The sequence below is a fragment of the Petaurus breviceps genome, unplaced genomic scaffold, assembly GCF_028583685.1.
Source record: "Petaurus breviceps papuanus isolate PSGF00001 unplaced genomic scaffold, PetGlider_PUasm1.0 90734, whole genome shotgun sequence".
Classification (NCBI taxonomy): domain Eukaryota; kingdom Metazoa; phylum Chordata; class Mammalia; order Diprotodontia; family Petauridae; genus Petaurus; species Petaurus breviceps.
The window spans coordinates 1,122,046-1,135,424 of NW_027187327.1; the positions used below are offsets into that span (position 1 = coordinate 1,122,046).

Below are 13,379 nucleotides of genomic sequence, written 5' to 3' on the forward strand. Positions count from 1 at the left end.
TCAACTATAAAATGAAGGCTATAATAATATACCACCTGAGGCTGAACTGAATTTCAGAACCAGGCTAAGGGATGAAGGCTTAAATAATGAAGCTGCATTGAGGAAAGGGAGGAGTGGCTTCCTCCTCATCATCACTACCAACATCTCCTTTCCTCCTAGCTCCAGCTCCTTTGATGTTACTCTCACCCCTTGTTTTAAATTATTATACTGCAAATGGGTACTAGGATAAGGGACCAAGAGTTGGGGGAGTAGGGAGGAAGTGTCCTATCAGGGTTTATAAACAGTTCACCTTGATTCTACATGATATTCCCTCTCAATTCTATCATTAGGAGTACTTTGGCTGTTTGTCTTTTCATGGGGATTGAGGGGAGGACAGTTGGTAGAGGGAAGGGAAAATTCTAAATTGTGCATTTACTCTTCAGAAGGGCACATCTCCATCTCCTTTCTTTTCTTTTAAGAAACTAGCGTTCCAATAATTGTGTTTTTCAGATTAATTTTTTTCCACTTGGATAATAGATCTCCAAGAAGAGATGGTTGAGGACTGTAACCCCTTAATTATTGCATAGTAATGTTCTGTATTAAAAAGTGACAGATTTGCAGATTACCAAGGGCCATAGAAGCATAGAGCCTATTAGCCAGGTCTAAGGGAATCAGGCTATGTAAATGTGGGCAAGCTCTTGCCCATTCATATGTGGAAGACTCCTAGGACTGAAGAACAAAAGGAAGAGGAGCTTTGGAGGGAGTGCAGTACGTTGAGGATTGGAGGAACAGGGAGGACTGACTTCAATTCCTGGCCCTATTTGACTTTGGGCAAGGCATCGAGCTCTTTGGATTTCAGTTTTCTCATCTGAGTTGGGGATAATTATGGCACCTACTTCATCAGATTGCTGTGAGGATCAAGCTAAGTCCACAAGCATTTACTAAATGCTTACTATGTTCAAAACATTTACTAAGCACTGAGGATACAAACACAAGGAAAAAGAACTACAATCCCTGCTTTCAAGGAGCTTATGTTCTTATTGGAGAAGACAACACATGAAAGAAACTGAAAAAGGGAAGGAAATATCAATGTAGGGGCACGACGATTAAGTCCAGAGAATAATGGATGGCTGTTCTGCACCCTTCCTCAAAATGGAGGTTACAAATAAAATAAGCTAGGTGGTACAATGGATAGAGCACTGAAATTGGAGTCAGGAAGACCTGAGTTCAAATCCAGTCTAAGACATTTCCTAGCTGAGTGACGCAGAGTAAGTCACTTCACCTTTGTTTGCCTCAGATTTCTTAACTCTAAAATGGTAATAATAATAATAGCACCTACGTCCCAGAGTTGCTGTGCTGCTCAAATGATAATATTTGTAAAATACTTAGCACAATGCCTCACAGAAAGTTAGCACTATATAAGTACTAGTTGTAATTGTTATCAAATCAAGATGAAAAGAGATAATCATATAAAATGCTTCATACATCTTAAAATATTGCATAATTTTTTAAAATGTCTAAAAGGACAAAACAACCCCAAAATGAAGGGGTTGGAATAGATGACTTTCCACTTCTAAATTTATGATGTAATTATCTGCTGCTGTATAAACATAGACATTGCGTGTCTGTATTTGAGTAATTCAAAGAATTTGTGACACTATTTCATTTCTCTGTAGCATTTGAGCCATCGATCCCTTCAGTCTTGAGTCTGTTCTCCTTTGTTGGCTTCCAGATCACTGCTTCCTTCTCATTCTCCTCCTACTATCCAGTCACTTCTCCTTCGTCTCAATTGCTGGATCTTCATCTTGCTTCTGTCCATTGAATGAGGGCTTCGCTTCCATGAATGCTCTTCCTTAGGCTTTCTTCTCTTCTCTTTCTATACACTCTCCCTCCATTTGCAATATCATCAGTTTCCATTGTTTCAATGCTCATATGTATGGAGATGAAACCCATATTTACACATCCAGCCCTAAACTTTCTCAAGCTCCATTCCCATCTTACCAGCTGCCTGCAGGACATTTGCACCTTCAGATCCATCTGCATAAGCATTGCAAATTCAACATGTCCAAAATGAAATTTATTATACTTTCATCCAAACTATCTTTCTTCTAATCTGTCCTGTTTCTTCACTGGTACCACTATCCTTCTAAGCACTGAAGTTCATATCGTCAGAGTGCTACTTGACTTTTCCTTCTCTCTAAATTCCCTGAATCCAGTTAGTTGCCAAATACTATCAATACTACCCTCAAAATCATATATATCCCTTTCTCTCTGCCCAAATAGCTTCAACAATTTCCTACTGGACCATTGTGTTAGATTCCTAACTGATCTCTCTACTTCATGCCTCTCTCCTTTCCAGTTCATCATCTATCAGTTGCTGAATTAACATTTCTAAATTTAGATCTGATCTGGTCAGCCCCCTATTCAAATTTTTTTAATACTTCTTTATTTCTTCTACAATCAAATACAAACTCCTAAATATGGCATTTAAAGCCTTCCATAAAATAGCTCTCTCCTGCTTTCCCAGTCTTATGTCATATTATTCCTATTCACATACTCTCTTCCAGGCAAACTGGCCTGCTAGATTTTTCCATAAACAGCATTCCATCTCCCCTCTGGACCTGTGCATAAGCAATCCCCTATGTTTGAAATAGACCATCTTCTCCCTCTGCTTCATAGACTTTCAGAAGCTCTAACTTTTTTTCAAAGCACAGCTGATAGACAACGACTTAGGCAAGGCCTTTCTCACTCTCTCATTTATTAGCACTCCTTCCTTCTTGAAATTACTTTTTATAATATTGTAAAACTGGAGGAATTTTCTGAGAATCACCTTCCACTCTGTGTCCAGGTTCTAATGTCAAGAGAAACATTCCTTTGCTAGAGTTCTAGAAATAAACCCTTGGACAGAAGATGTTCATCTGTGAGTAACAGGAAGGAAGCAGGGAAATGGTTTAATTTGGACAGATTGTTAGATTTGAGAGCCTCTTATGGGCCTTATTTTTCTAAACTGTAAATATCTAAGGTCCCTTCCAGATGTAATGCAATGTGGGTTTCTGAGTCCATGAGAACTAGTTGCAAAGTATTTTGCAAGACTCTTACATGACATTATGGTTCTGAGGCTCCACCTGTCCCCACTCTCATGACACCACACCTAGGCATTAAAATATTTCCCTAGATGGAAACAGTGGAATAAGCACTGACTGTGGAGTCAGAGGCGCTGGGGTCAAGTTTTGCCTTGGGCAAGTCACTTCACCAACTGGCCATTAGTTACGTCATTTGTAAGATGAGGGAGCTGGGCTTGGCTTTAGAGTTGGCTTCTAGCTTTGAGATTTTTGATCCTATGATCATGAAATTTGTAGGTTAGGGAGTGAGGGTCTGGATTAATATGGTGGCAGTAGGAATGTAAGGGAAGGAACAGAGGTTATGCAGAATCAAAGATAATTGGTCATTGATGACATTAAGGAGAAAAAAGATCAGGAAAGAGTCAAGGTGACTCCAAGGTATTGGGATTTGGTAACTGTGAGGATGGATGGTGGTGCCATTGGTAGAGATAAAGACTCTGCTTTAGGGTTGAAGCTCTTCTTTGAAGAGAAAGGGGAAGGAAGAGAGGGAGACAGAGAGAGACAGAGACAGAGAAGGGACAGACACAGACAGAAGCAGGGAGACAGATATACAGAGAGAGACAGAAACAGAGACAGAGACTGAAAAACAGAGGCAGAGAAAGAGAGAGAGAGCTTACTTCAATATAGACTTCCTCATTTATGTGGTTTACTCCTCTCTCAGAATGGGGTACAAAACACCTGATGTTTACCTGGAGACAAGAGCCATAATAAAAGTACATAAAGCAAATGAACAAATTTTAAAGAGAACAGGAGACTCTTGAGGATAAATTTTTCCAATCTTCCAGGCAACAATGAAACAGGGAAAAGAGAGGAAGTGGAGAACAAATAAATTCACTATGTCCCATTAGCAGTGACAGTCAGTGAAATTGTGAAATTCTGTCCAGGTAGATCACTCTTTATTTGGGTCAGTGAATCAGACAAGACTCTAATGTTATATTCATTTCAGAATAAGAGTACCATTCACTTGTAATCAACTCAGCTGGCCACTGGAGCTGTCCATCTCACAACCCTAGGTTCCTTTACTTTCCTTGGGGATTAAAGTTTCAAGCTTCTGATTTAAGAAATTTAAGTCTTGGGGTGGCTAGGTGGAGCAGTGAATAGAGCACTGGCTCTGGAGTCAGGAAGACCTGAGTTCAAGTCTCATCTCAGGCACTTAACACAAAAACTAGCTGTGTGACCTTGGGCAAGTCACTTAACTCCAATTGCCATACCTTCCCCCCTCCAAAAAGAAATTTAAGTCTCTTATGATGCTTCTCTCCTCCCAGATAAGAAGAAAAATGTCACATAAATCTCATTTTCCCCTACAAGGAAAGTTGCTGGGTTACAGTTTCTGACATGTTGAATTTGAGTTGAATTCATAGAACAAAAAAAAAAAATCTACCTCTCTCCCATCTGGTGTGCATTTTCCATCCATTTTCTACTTAACTATAGTTAAAAAGATGTTGTTTTGAACTTTACTCCCAGTGAGGAAATGTAATGTTAGTGGCAACTGTTGATATGAGTTACTTTTCTCTTAAGGATGGGATGCCACTGAGATGAGGTGCTCATTTCAGCTTTTGTGGTGTTCCATCCCATTCCCTTTCAGTGAAGTCAGTAATTGGGAATTCCACAAACTGGCTTCTATGTCATCATCTTCTTACTGGGAAACAGAACAGCCACTTGAAAAAGCAGACAGTGTAAGATAGAAAAGAGAACAGCAAATGAAAGAGAAAGAGTGACAGAAAGAGTCACTGACTATTTTTTTCTGAGGTTAAAATTCCTCAGCCTTGTTTATCTGGTTTTTTATATTGAGACTGTATAAAGTACAAACTTCTTCACCTGGCATTCAAAGCCCACCACTTTGTAGGTCCAATTAATCTTTCCAGGCTTCTCTTCTAATACTGCCCTTTATTGATATACCCCATGTTACAACCAAAGTGGTCTATTCAGTACCCAAACTTTAAAAACACTGGACCTTAGTTCACACTGTTTACTCCATCAGAATTGTCCTTTCCTGCCCCAGTTCCATCTGTCCATTTTCTATCTATAAGCCTTTAAGACTCAGTTCAGATACCATAAGACCTTCACTGTTTTGCCAGCTGGAAATGAATCTTCTCTCTTCTCACATAATATGGTCCTATTTTCCCAATATAATTATATAAATTCCCATTCTCTTAGTTTAGCCTTAGTTTCCTCATCAGTAAAAATAGGATAACAATATCATTTACTTCACAGGGTTATTATGGAGATAAAATGTGATACATATGTAAAATGTTTTGAAATCATAATGATCACATAACTTCATTATATATTATTATTTTGCTGCTATTATTTTTACTATTATTATTCCTCACTGCACTTTTACATTCCACCAAATAGTAATTATAGACTTTACATTCTAGACAAAATTGTCTGCTTTGGGGGAAATTTTTCATTCCCCAATATTCCATTCCATTTCTTGCCTCACTGCTTTCACAAAGATTCTCCATTTATCCCCCATGCCTAGAAAACTCCTCCCACTTCAGCCTCCCTAGGTCCCTTCAAGCCCCAGACCAAGTGCTATTTCTTTTGAGGTCTTTTTTGGTTTCTCCAGTTAGTGCTATCTCTCCATCTCTACCCAAAATAACTTGTCTGTGTCTCCTTTATTTATTTATCTGTGTATGTGTCATAGAATATCCTTTATTTGAGGGCAAGGATTGTTTCACTTTTGTTTTTATACCACTATTACCTATCACATGGTAGATGCTTGCCAAATTGAATTGAACTTGAGTCATGTTTATTACCTCTATTGTAAGGAGACAAGAATGGTGTAATTTTTTTCTTCTGCATTACCTTCTGAAAATTGCATACAGTATATACTCAATAAATATTTGTTGTATAAATGAATAATTGCCAGGTCAAATCATTCTTCTTACCTGAAGGGTAGCACAGTACCAAAAGATTTATAATGGGAAACCTCCCATTAAGATTAGGACAACAGGATTTCTTTCAGTAATTGGCCAATAAGAAACATCTGCAGTTGGTAGGCAGTTATATTTGATTTTTTTGGCTGTTTGCTATTTAAAAAAAAACATATGTGCACAAAATACTACCACCCAGAAAAAGATCAAATTAGTGTCAAAAGTAATGAAAACCATTTTTTCTACCTATTTGAGGTGAATGAATGCTTTTTCTCCCACCCACAAATTATCTCATTAACAATCTGAAAAATTCATCTCCAGGTTGATCTATAATGGGACCTGTGTTTGGTGACTGGTTAAGACATTGTGGAGAAGAATGTGGGGATGTGATTGTTAAACCTGTGCCTTGGTTAGTGGGCAGTAGAAACTCTGACATGTTTTCTGGTAGACACTGAATTGCTTTCATAACTCTTGCCAGGATTCATCTTACTCCACATCCCTTTACAACTCAGGGGTGGTTGTTTGAGTGTGGTGGGGGAGAGGGGTGATGTTTTAAGTGGGGAATTTCTTCGTGGCAGTGTGGAGGGGAGAAAGGAATCTGAACAGAACTCTGACCTCTGAAATTGTCTGAATTCATATCGGATCAAAATCTTAGTGCGTTAATCCCAAAAAGAAGGATCAGAGCCAAAGGTTAAAGCATCACTGGGAAACATTTGTTCAGACTTAGATCCTGCTCTGAGAAATGTGGCATCATGGCTAACGAGCTGACTGATCACGAAGACAGGAAGATCTAAGATGAAGTCCTACCCTTGACACATATTGGCTGTATTACCCCAAGTCAGTTCGTGACTCTAAATTGCAGAATGTGGCACTCTCATAGCAATGAAATCATATCCAGTTTAAAAAAATTGGTTAGCTTTAATATTCTATATTCTAATTACTAGCTGTGAAACAGTATAGTTTCTGGCAGGGTTTGTCAAGTTGTTTGGATAATCAGTTTTATTCCATTCCTACTCCAAGTTGGGTTGTTCCTCTTGTGTGGAGTGGTCTGTTCAACCCTTTCAATGCTCAGTTCAAATTCTATTTCCTTCAAGGAACTTGTCATTCATCCTTTCTTTTTTTTCTCTCTCTCTCTGAAATTTTACAGTATCTAGAGTTGGTACCACACAATTCAGCACTTAATTTTACCTGTTTTTTTTATTGTTTACAGTTGTTTCATATGCATGTGTCTTTTTCTCTGTCAATAATGTTAAATGCTAAAGAGATGGAAGGAATATGTAAACAGTTCTAGAGGAAGCAGATGGATCCTTAGACAGTATTGAGAGGTTCAATGTCTCAGTGAGGGAGGTAATAGCACTTCTGGACTATGCCTTAGTCTGTGTCTGGAGTGTATTCAGTTTTGGGAGCCACATATGAAGAAGAATACTGACTAGCTAGAGTATGGTCAGAGAAGACTGCTGCTCTAAGAAATTAGGTGATTTGCCCAGATAATCATTAAAGGAAAGATTCAATGCCAAGTTTTCTGATTCTGAGTCCAGTATTCTAGCTACATCATGCTGCTTTTATATACTAAATTAAAAACCCCCAATTTTCATGAGGAACTTAACAAACATAAACATTTCAATATCCAAAAATAGAAAAAAAAAGATTATATCAAAATTTGCTACTATTTCATACAGCCTGGTTCAACTCTTAGGAACAACATGTTCCTCCCAGAATAAGCTCCCACATCTATTCTCACCACCGTGCTGGTAACTCAAGCCTTGTTTGACACTCCCTCCCTTAACCACCTCTCCTCTCTGATTGGGAGGGGGCAACGTTCTCTTAGCTACAGATGACCCTAATTCATGACGTACTGTTATGTAGGAAGTTTCATCATCTGCGGTGTAACCTTGGTATTATTCATTCTGTTCTCATTCATCATCATTGCCACGCACCAATGCTATGATTCATCTATTGTGAATCACAAAGATTTGACCTTACTCCCTTCATTAAATTCAGGACTCAGTCCTTCTGGAGAGAGATTTCTGGTTTTTGTTCTTCCATTATCTGATCACTACTTCAGGAAGCTGTTACATTGTTCTGATTTTGCTTTCTTTTCCATTTTTTCCCCTTTTCCTCCTTTTTAAGATCAAAGGCCATAAGACCTCCCAAACCATTCAATCTAACACACTCATTTTATAGGTCTTAGGAAACTAAGACCTGCTTCAAACTTGTGTCTTTGAGGTAAGAGTTGTCTATAACATGACTAAAATCGTTTAAATGGTGGAAGGTCCTTCAAAAGAACTTTTTTTTTTTTTTTGCTTTTTGGAGGGCAATTGGGGTTAAGTGATTTGCCCAAGGTCACATGACTAGTTTTGTGTTAAGTTTCTGAGGCCATATTTGAACTCAGGTCCTCCTGATTCCAGGGCTGATGCTCTATTCACTGTGCCATCTAGATGCCCCTTCAAAAGAACTTTATGACCTTTCTACTAAGGAGTGGGATGTGGTAGGAACAGTATTAGGTCTTGTTCCATGCTGGTTAGGCTAGTAAAGTTATTCAAACTCTGCAAGATTTAATTGGCTCAGAGGACTAAACTTCCTAGTCACTTGAAGATAAGAACAGCCAGGATGTGAGGGGCTAGAATTCCCTCCTCAGATTTCTGACTGAAAAACCATGATCTGATCAGATTCTGACTGGGCACCAGGAGAATGACCAACCCCAACATCAGAGAGGTACTACAAGACTAGACTAAAATATTATTTGACTTTAAAAAAAGGTAAAGAAAATAGAGTTAAAATAGAGGTATTTTCTAAATTCCCTAGCTATTAATGCTGTCTCCTAAATTTACCATGTTTTTATTTTGCATATACTGATTTATGTGTACATTATCTCCTCTGGTAGATGGTAAATTGCTTGAGGGCAGAGACCATTTCATTTTGTATTTGTTTTTTTTTTTAAGCAAAAAGGGGTTAAGTAACTTGCTCAAGGTAACCCGGCCAGTTATTTCTGGGTGTGGTGCTAAGTATCTGAGCCCGGATTTGATCTCTAGGTCATTCCCGACACTGGAGCTAGTGCTCTTACTCGCTGAGCCACCTGGCCACCCCTCATTTTTGTCTTTGTAATCTCAGTTCCAAGTACAATTCCAGGCACATAATAAGGACTTCATAAGTGTTTATTGATTGATTAAAGTAGTATTTATTAATATAGATTTTTTTTTGTAGGAATCTGTGCTTGGGCTACTGGGTAACAGTTTTCTAAATTTCATGGATGGAAGAAGGTGCAGAGAAGGAAGGCTTAGCATAAAGAAAACATTCCAGAGCATGAACTGTCCAAGAGCAGAATGGGCTCTTTCAGGGAGTTCCCCCATAGAGGTCTTCATGCAAAGGCTAGTTAACTACTTTTGGAGATGTTACAATAGTGACACTTGTTAGGATGGCTTCTGAGGCCCCTACCAGCTCTGGATTCTGTGTCTGAAGCTACTGAAGAGGGAAAAGAGAAGGAGAAGCATGGAAACTATTGGGAGGTGGCTCAGATTTGGACACTGACCACCTGCTCTTGATGCAGAGCTCATCTGTATTTCAAATGGCCAGTGGAAAGGAAGACTTTCAAGACTTTTCAAGACAAAGGATTGAGTGTGGAAATGGCAGGCAGAGCCATGGAGTCAGCTCACAAGTGAAGTCTTCACAGTATACTGCTCTGTTCAGACACATTGTGTTGATGGAAATGACACAAAAGACTTGTAAGTTCCAATAGACTGGGCTCCTTTCAGCAATGTAAGGTTATAAGACAACTCCAAAAGACTCATGATCAAAAGAGATATCCACATCCAGAGAAAGAGATGTGGAGTCTGAATGCAGATTGAAACAAACTACTTGCTGTGTTTCATTTCTTGTTTTATTTTGTTTCCTCTTTCCCACTGATCATTCCATCAGTTATAATCCTTCTTTACAACTTGACTAATGATCAGTGTGAAGATATTTGTAGATTCTATATTGGAGTACATGCTGCCATGACAAGGGGTGGGAAGAGGAGGGAGAGAAAATTTGAAACTCAAGGGACTGTGGAACTGAATGTTGTAAACTAAAAGAAAATAAACAAATCAATTTAATTTAAAAAATAAAAGACTCCTGAGTTGCATTAAACTCAACATGTAGGAACACAATAAGAAGAACAAACCCTTTTTTGCTTCAAGGTCCACCGTAGTCCCCTACATACAGAGTAACTTTATTACTTGGTATGCAAGCCACTGAAGGAAGGGCTTAGTACTCCATGAATTCCAACTCAATTTTGTGACTTTAGATAACTTTGGGCACTTGCCCCCAAACACTTATCATGACATACAGTGGAAATAAAGCTAGATTTGGAAGAGCTGTAGCATGACTGGGTTGGGCTGGAGGAATTTACAGCACTAATGGATGTGAACATGTCTTGTCTGTGTTTGAAGTCTGGTTTTGCTATTTCCTGTTTGACTGTGCAAGTCACATATGGGTTTTAATTTCCTCATCTATAATATTATGGGGTTTGACTACATATCCTCTAAGTTCTCTTTCAATTCCAAGTATTCCCCTTTGTCTCAGTTAACTCTGGAGAAAATCCAGCTTCTTCATAGGCTAAAATTTTTTTTAACAAAAATGCAGTTTCCAACTAATCAGCGATTGCTACCTATCTATAGGATTCTTAAGCTTAAGCTTCCCTGTAAAAAGAAAGATAAACTCTGTGTGCTGCTAGCTTATCTCTTGTCTTGGTTAAATCTGCTTTATATTGAAAACCATTCCTTTCTCCCTCTCACTGCCACTCCCCTGCCTTCCATCTTTTGGAACTTGTGCTAAAGTTGAATACCATTTTAAGCTGCATTAATAGAAGTCCAAAATATAGATCAAAGGACCAGAAAAATGACCCAAACCAATATATGGGAGCTGTACTCAGCTGAATAAATCAGCTGTCAGATTGAAGAGGTTACCCATAAAGAGCGTTAGGGTTGCTCTGGAGATCCCAAAATATCAACATGCCGGGTCCTGCTGAATGAATTCAACTCAAGTCTTCTCTCAATCAAAGAAAAGTAAAATTTATTAAAAGTTCACTTGCATTAGACACAGAGTAAGTCTGTGCTAGGTCATTCTATGGTGCTCTCACCATTCTATGGCACTCTTACAGACATGGAGACAAGATGGGGTCTTATATATATAGAAGAAGGTTGTGGGAGGAATCTAGGGGTGATCTAGAAGAGGAGTTTGGGGAAGGTCTTTAGGAGGAGTTAATGAGGTTAATGAGTGATTAAGGGTGGGAGGCCACCTGGAGACTACAGACAATGGTGGGATAGGCCTATTCAAGGGTGGATTGATATTTTGATAGGCTCAAGGGTAGGAAGTCTAGTAACAGAGATTTGGGCCCAGCCACAAAGTAAGGCTTATTGCCTCATTCAAATGCCTCATCAAATGAGACAATTTAATCAGAGTTCAAGGGGGGTTCCCAGAGCCTGTACCTCAAAGACTCAAGGAGAGCTCAAGGGGGCTCCCAGAGCCCATACCTCATCATTTATCACTGATATCTTTTTTTTTTCTTTTTGGAGGGTAATTGGGGTTAAGTGAGTTGCCCAAGGTCACACGGCTAGTTTTTGTGTTAAGTGTCTGAGGTCAGATTTGAACTTAGGTCCTCCCGACTCCAGGGCCAGTGCTCTATTCACTGTACCACATAGCCAACTCGAAACAGTGTTTTTAAACTCTTAGGTTGAGATTTTGAAAAAGAAGGCATTGTCCAAAAATGTACTATCCAGACTAAGGATAGCATGTCAACCTTCATTGTTGGTTGCTTTTCTTATGAGTGATGATCAACCCAGAAGGCAAGAAAAAAAGGGGAAAAAAAAGACATGTGGCTACCTAACCATGCTGTTTAAAATATTCACGGTATTCATATGTGTATGATCACACACATATGCACATGTATATGTAAATAAAAATGTATTTGACTGCATTAGATTACATGTATGTAAACATGGATACACACACAGACACATATATATTTGTAAAAACTTTGCAGAAACCTCTTTACTACTTTTACAGACAGTTGCCATAATGGAATATCCAAGTAGAAAGGATATCCAGTAAAAAACAACTGGGTCAGATTCTATCTCTCCTTACCTCCTACTCTCTCTACTTTCAGATCTATTGACTTTCTCCAGGATTTGAGGCTGAACCTTGTAATATTTATTGAATGCCAAATGGGGGAAAAAAACCCAACAACAACCCAAAAACCTCATTTGAACAGAATCACAGAAATCTCAAGTTGGAAAGTTCATTGGAGGTCTTCCAGTCCAATCATTGGCTGACTAAAAATCTTTTTGATCTCATACTTGACAAGTGATTATTCAATCTCTACTAGGAGATACTGGGTTAGTGGGAATGTACTACCTCTACAGACAGCCAATCCCTTTTATAGGGAATTCTAATTGTTAGAAAATTTTTTTTCTTTATATGGAGATGGCCTCTCTAAAATCATCTACCCAAAAAATCCTAATTGTACTCTTAGGAACTAAGCAGAGCAAGGACATCTGTATTCAACATTATTGCCCTTCAAATACTTTTTGACTATTATCATGTTTTACCTAAATCAGATAATCCCATCAATACAGAGATAAGAAACTACAGAGGCCATCTCATCTAACCCATTGCTGACAAATAGTCATATAGACTTTATTGGAGGATTTATAATGAGGGAGAACTCCCAAGGCAGCCCATTTCACTTTTGTAAGTTTTAATTATAAGAAAGTTTGGTTTTTTTCCCTTAGATTAAGCCTAAATTTGTTTATTTTTCATTTTCCAGCCTAGTTCTGCCTTCTGGGGTCAGCGTCTGGATTCTAGGAAGATAAACTTAATCCCTCTTCTGGGTGACAGCCCTTCAATAAATAAACCTTCTTCAAGCTGACACTATTTGAGGTTCTTTCAACCAGTCCTTTCACAGCACAGAGTTCAAGTTCCTTGAGGATTCAGACTGCTTAATTTTTGTCTTTGTATCACTGGTGCTTAGTATGGTATTAGGCACATAGTGGGCAGTGAATAAATGCTTGTTAACTGATTGATTGGTTTCCTTCCAGTTCTTTTACCCTATTTCCTTCTTTCCTTTGTCAATTCTAAAACATGGTACCAGAACTAAATGCAGCAATCCAGCTGTGGCTAAGAACAGGAGGATTATTAGCATTAACTTTGTTGACTTCCAAACTGAAATTGAACTTGCAGTCTGCTAAATCCTTCAGATCTTTTTCACAAGATAATTTTCCTCTCTGGTTTTCAGCAGAAACAAGCTTCTGGGAATTCAGAAAATAATAAAATTGTGGAATTGTTGCCCACTAACACAAAATTGACATGTCTAGCCACAGATTGGTTTAGTGGGTGAGATTTAAGGGACATAATCACAATACGT

At 38.6% G+C, this 13,379-nt stretch overlaps 2 long non-coding RNA genes across 2 annotated transcripts in view; both read left to right on the top strand.

The window, feature by feature from the left end:
• The window catches only part of LOC138145292 (uncharacterized), a 42,718-nt gene extending 32,633 nt beyond the window's left edge, over positions 1 to 10,085 (top strand). The window contains exon 2 of the long non-coding RNA XR_011164174.1: positions 9,185 to 10,085. This is a non-coding gene — a long non-coding RNA (uncharacterized lncRNA). The remainder of the gene's footprint in view (positions 1 to 9,184) is intronic.
• LOC138145293 (uncharacterized) overlaps positions 1 to 13,032 on the top strand; it is a 139,054-nt gene extending 126,022 nt beyond the window's left edge. Inside the window, exon 4 of the long non-coding RNA XR_011164178.1 lies at positions 12,783 to 13,032. This is a non-coding gene — a long non-coding RNA (uncharacterized lncRNA). The remainder of the gene's footprint in view (positions 1 to 12,782) is intronic.
• Positions 13,033 to 13,379: the final 347 nt, after the last annotated feature.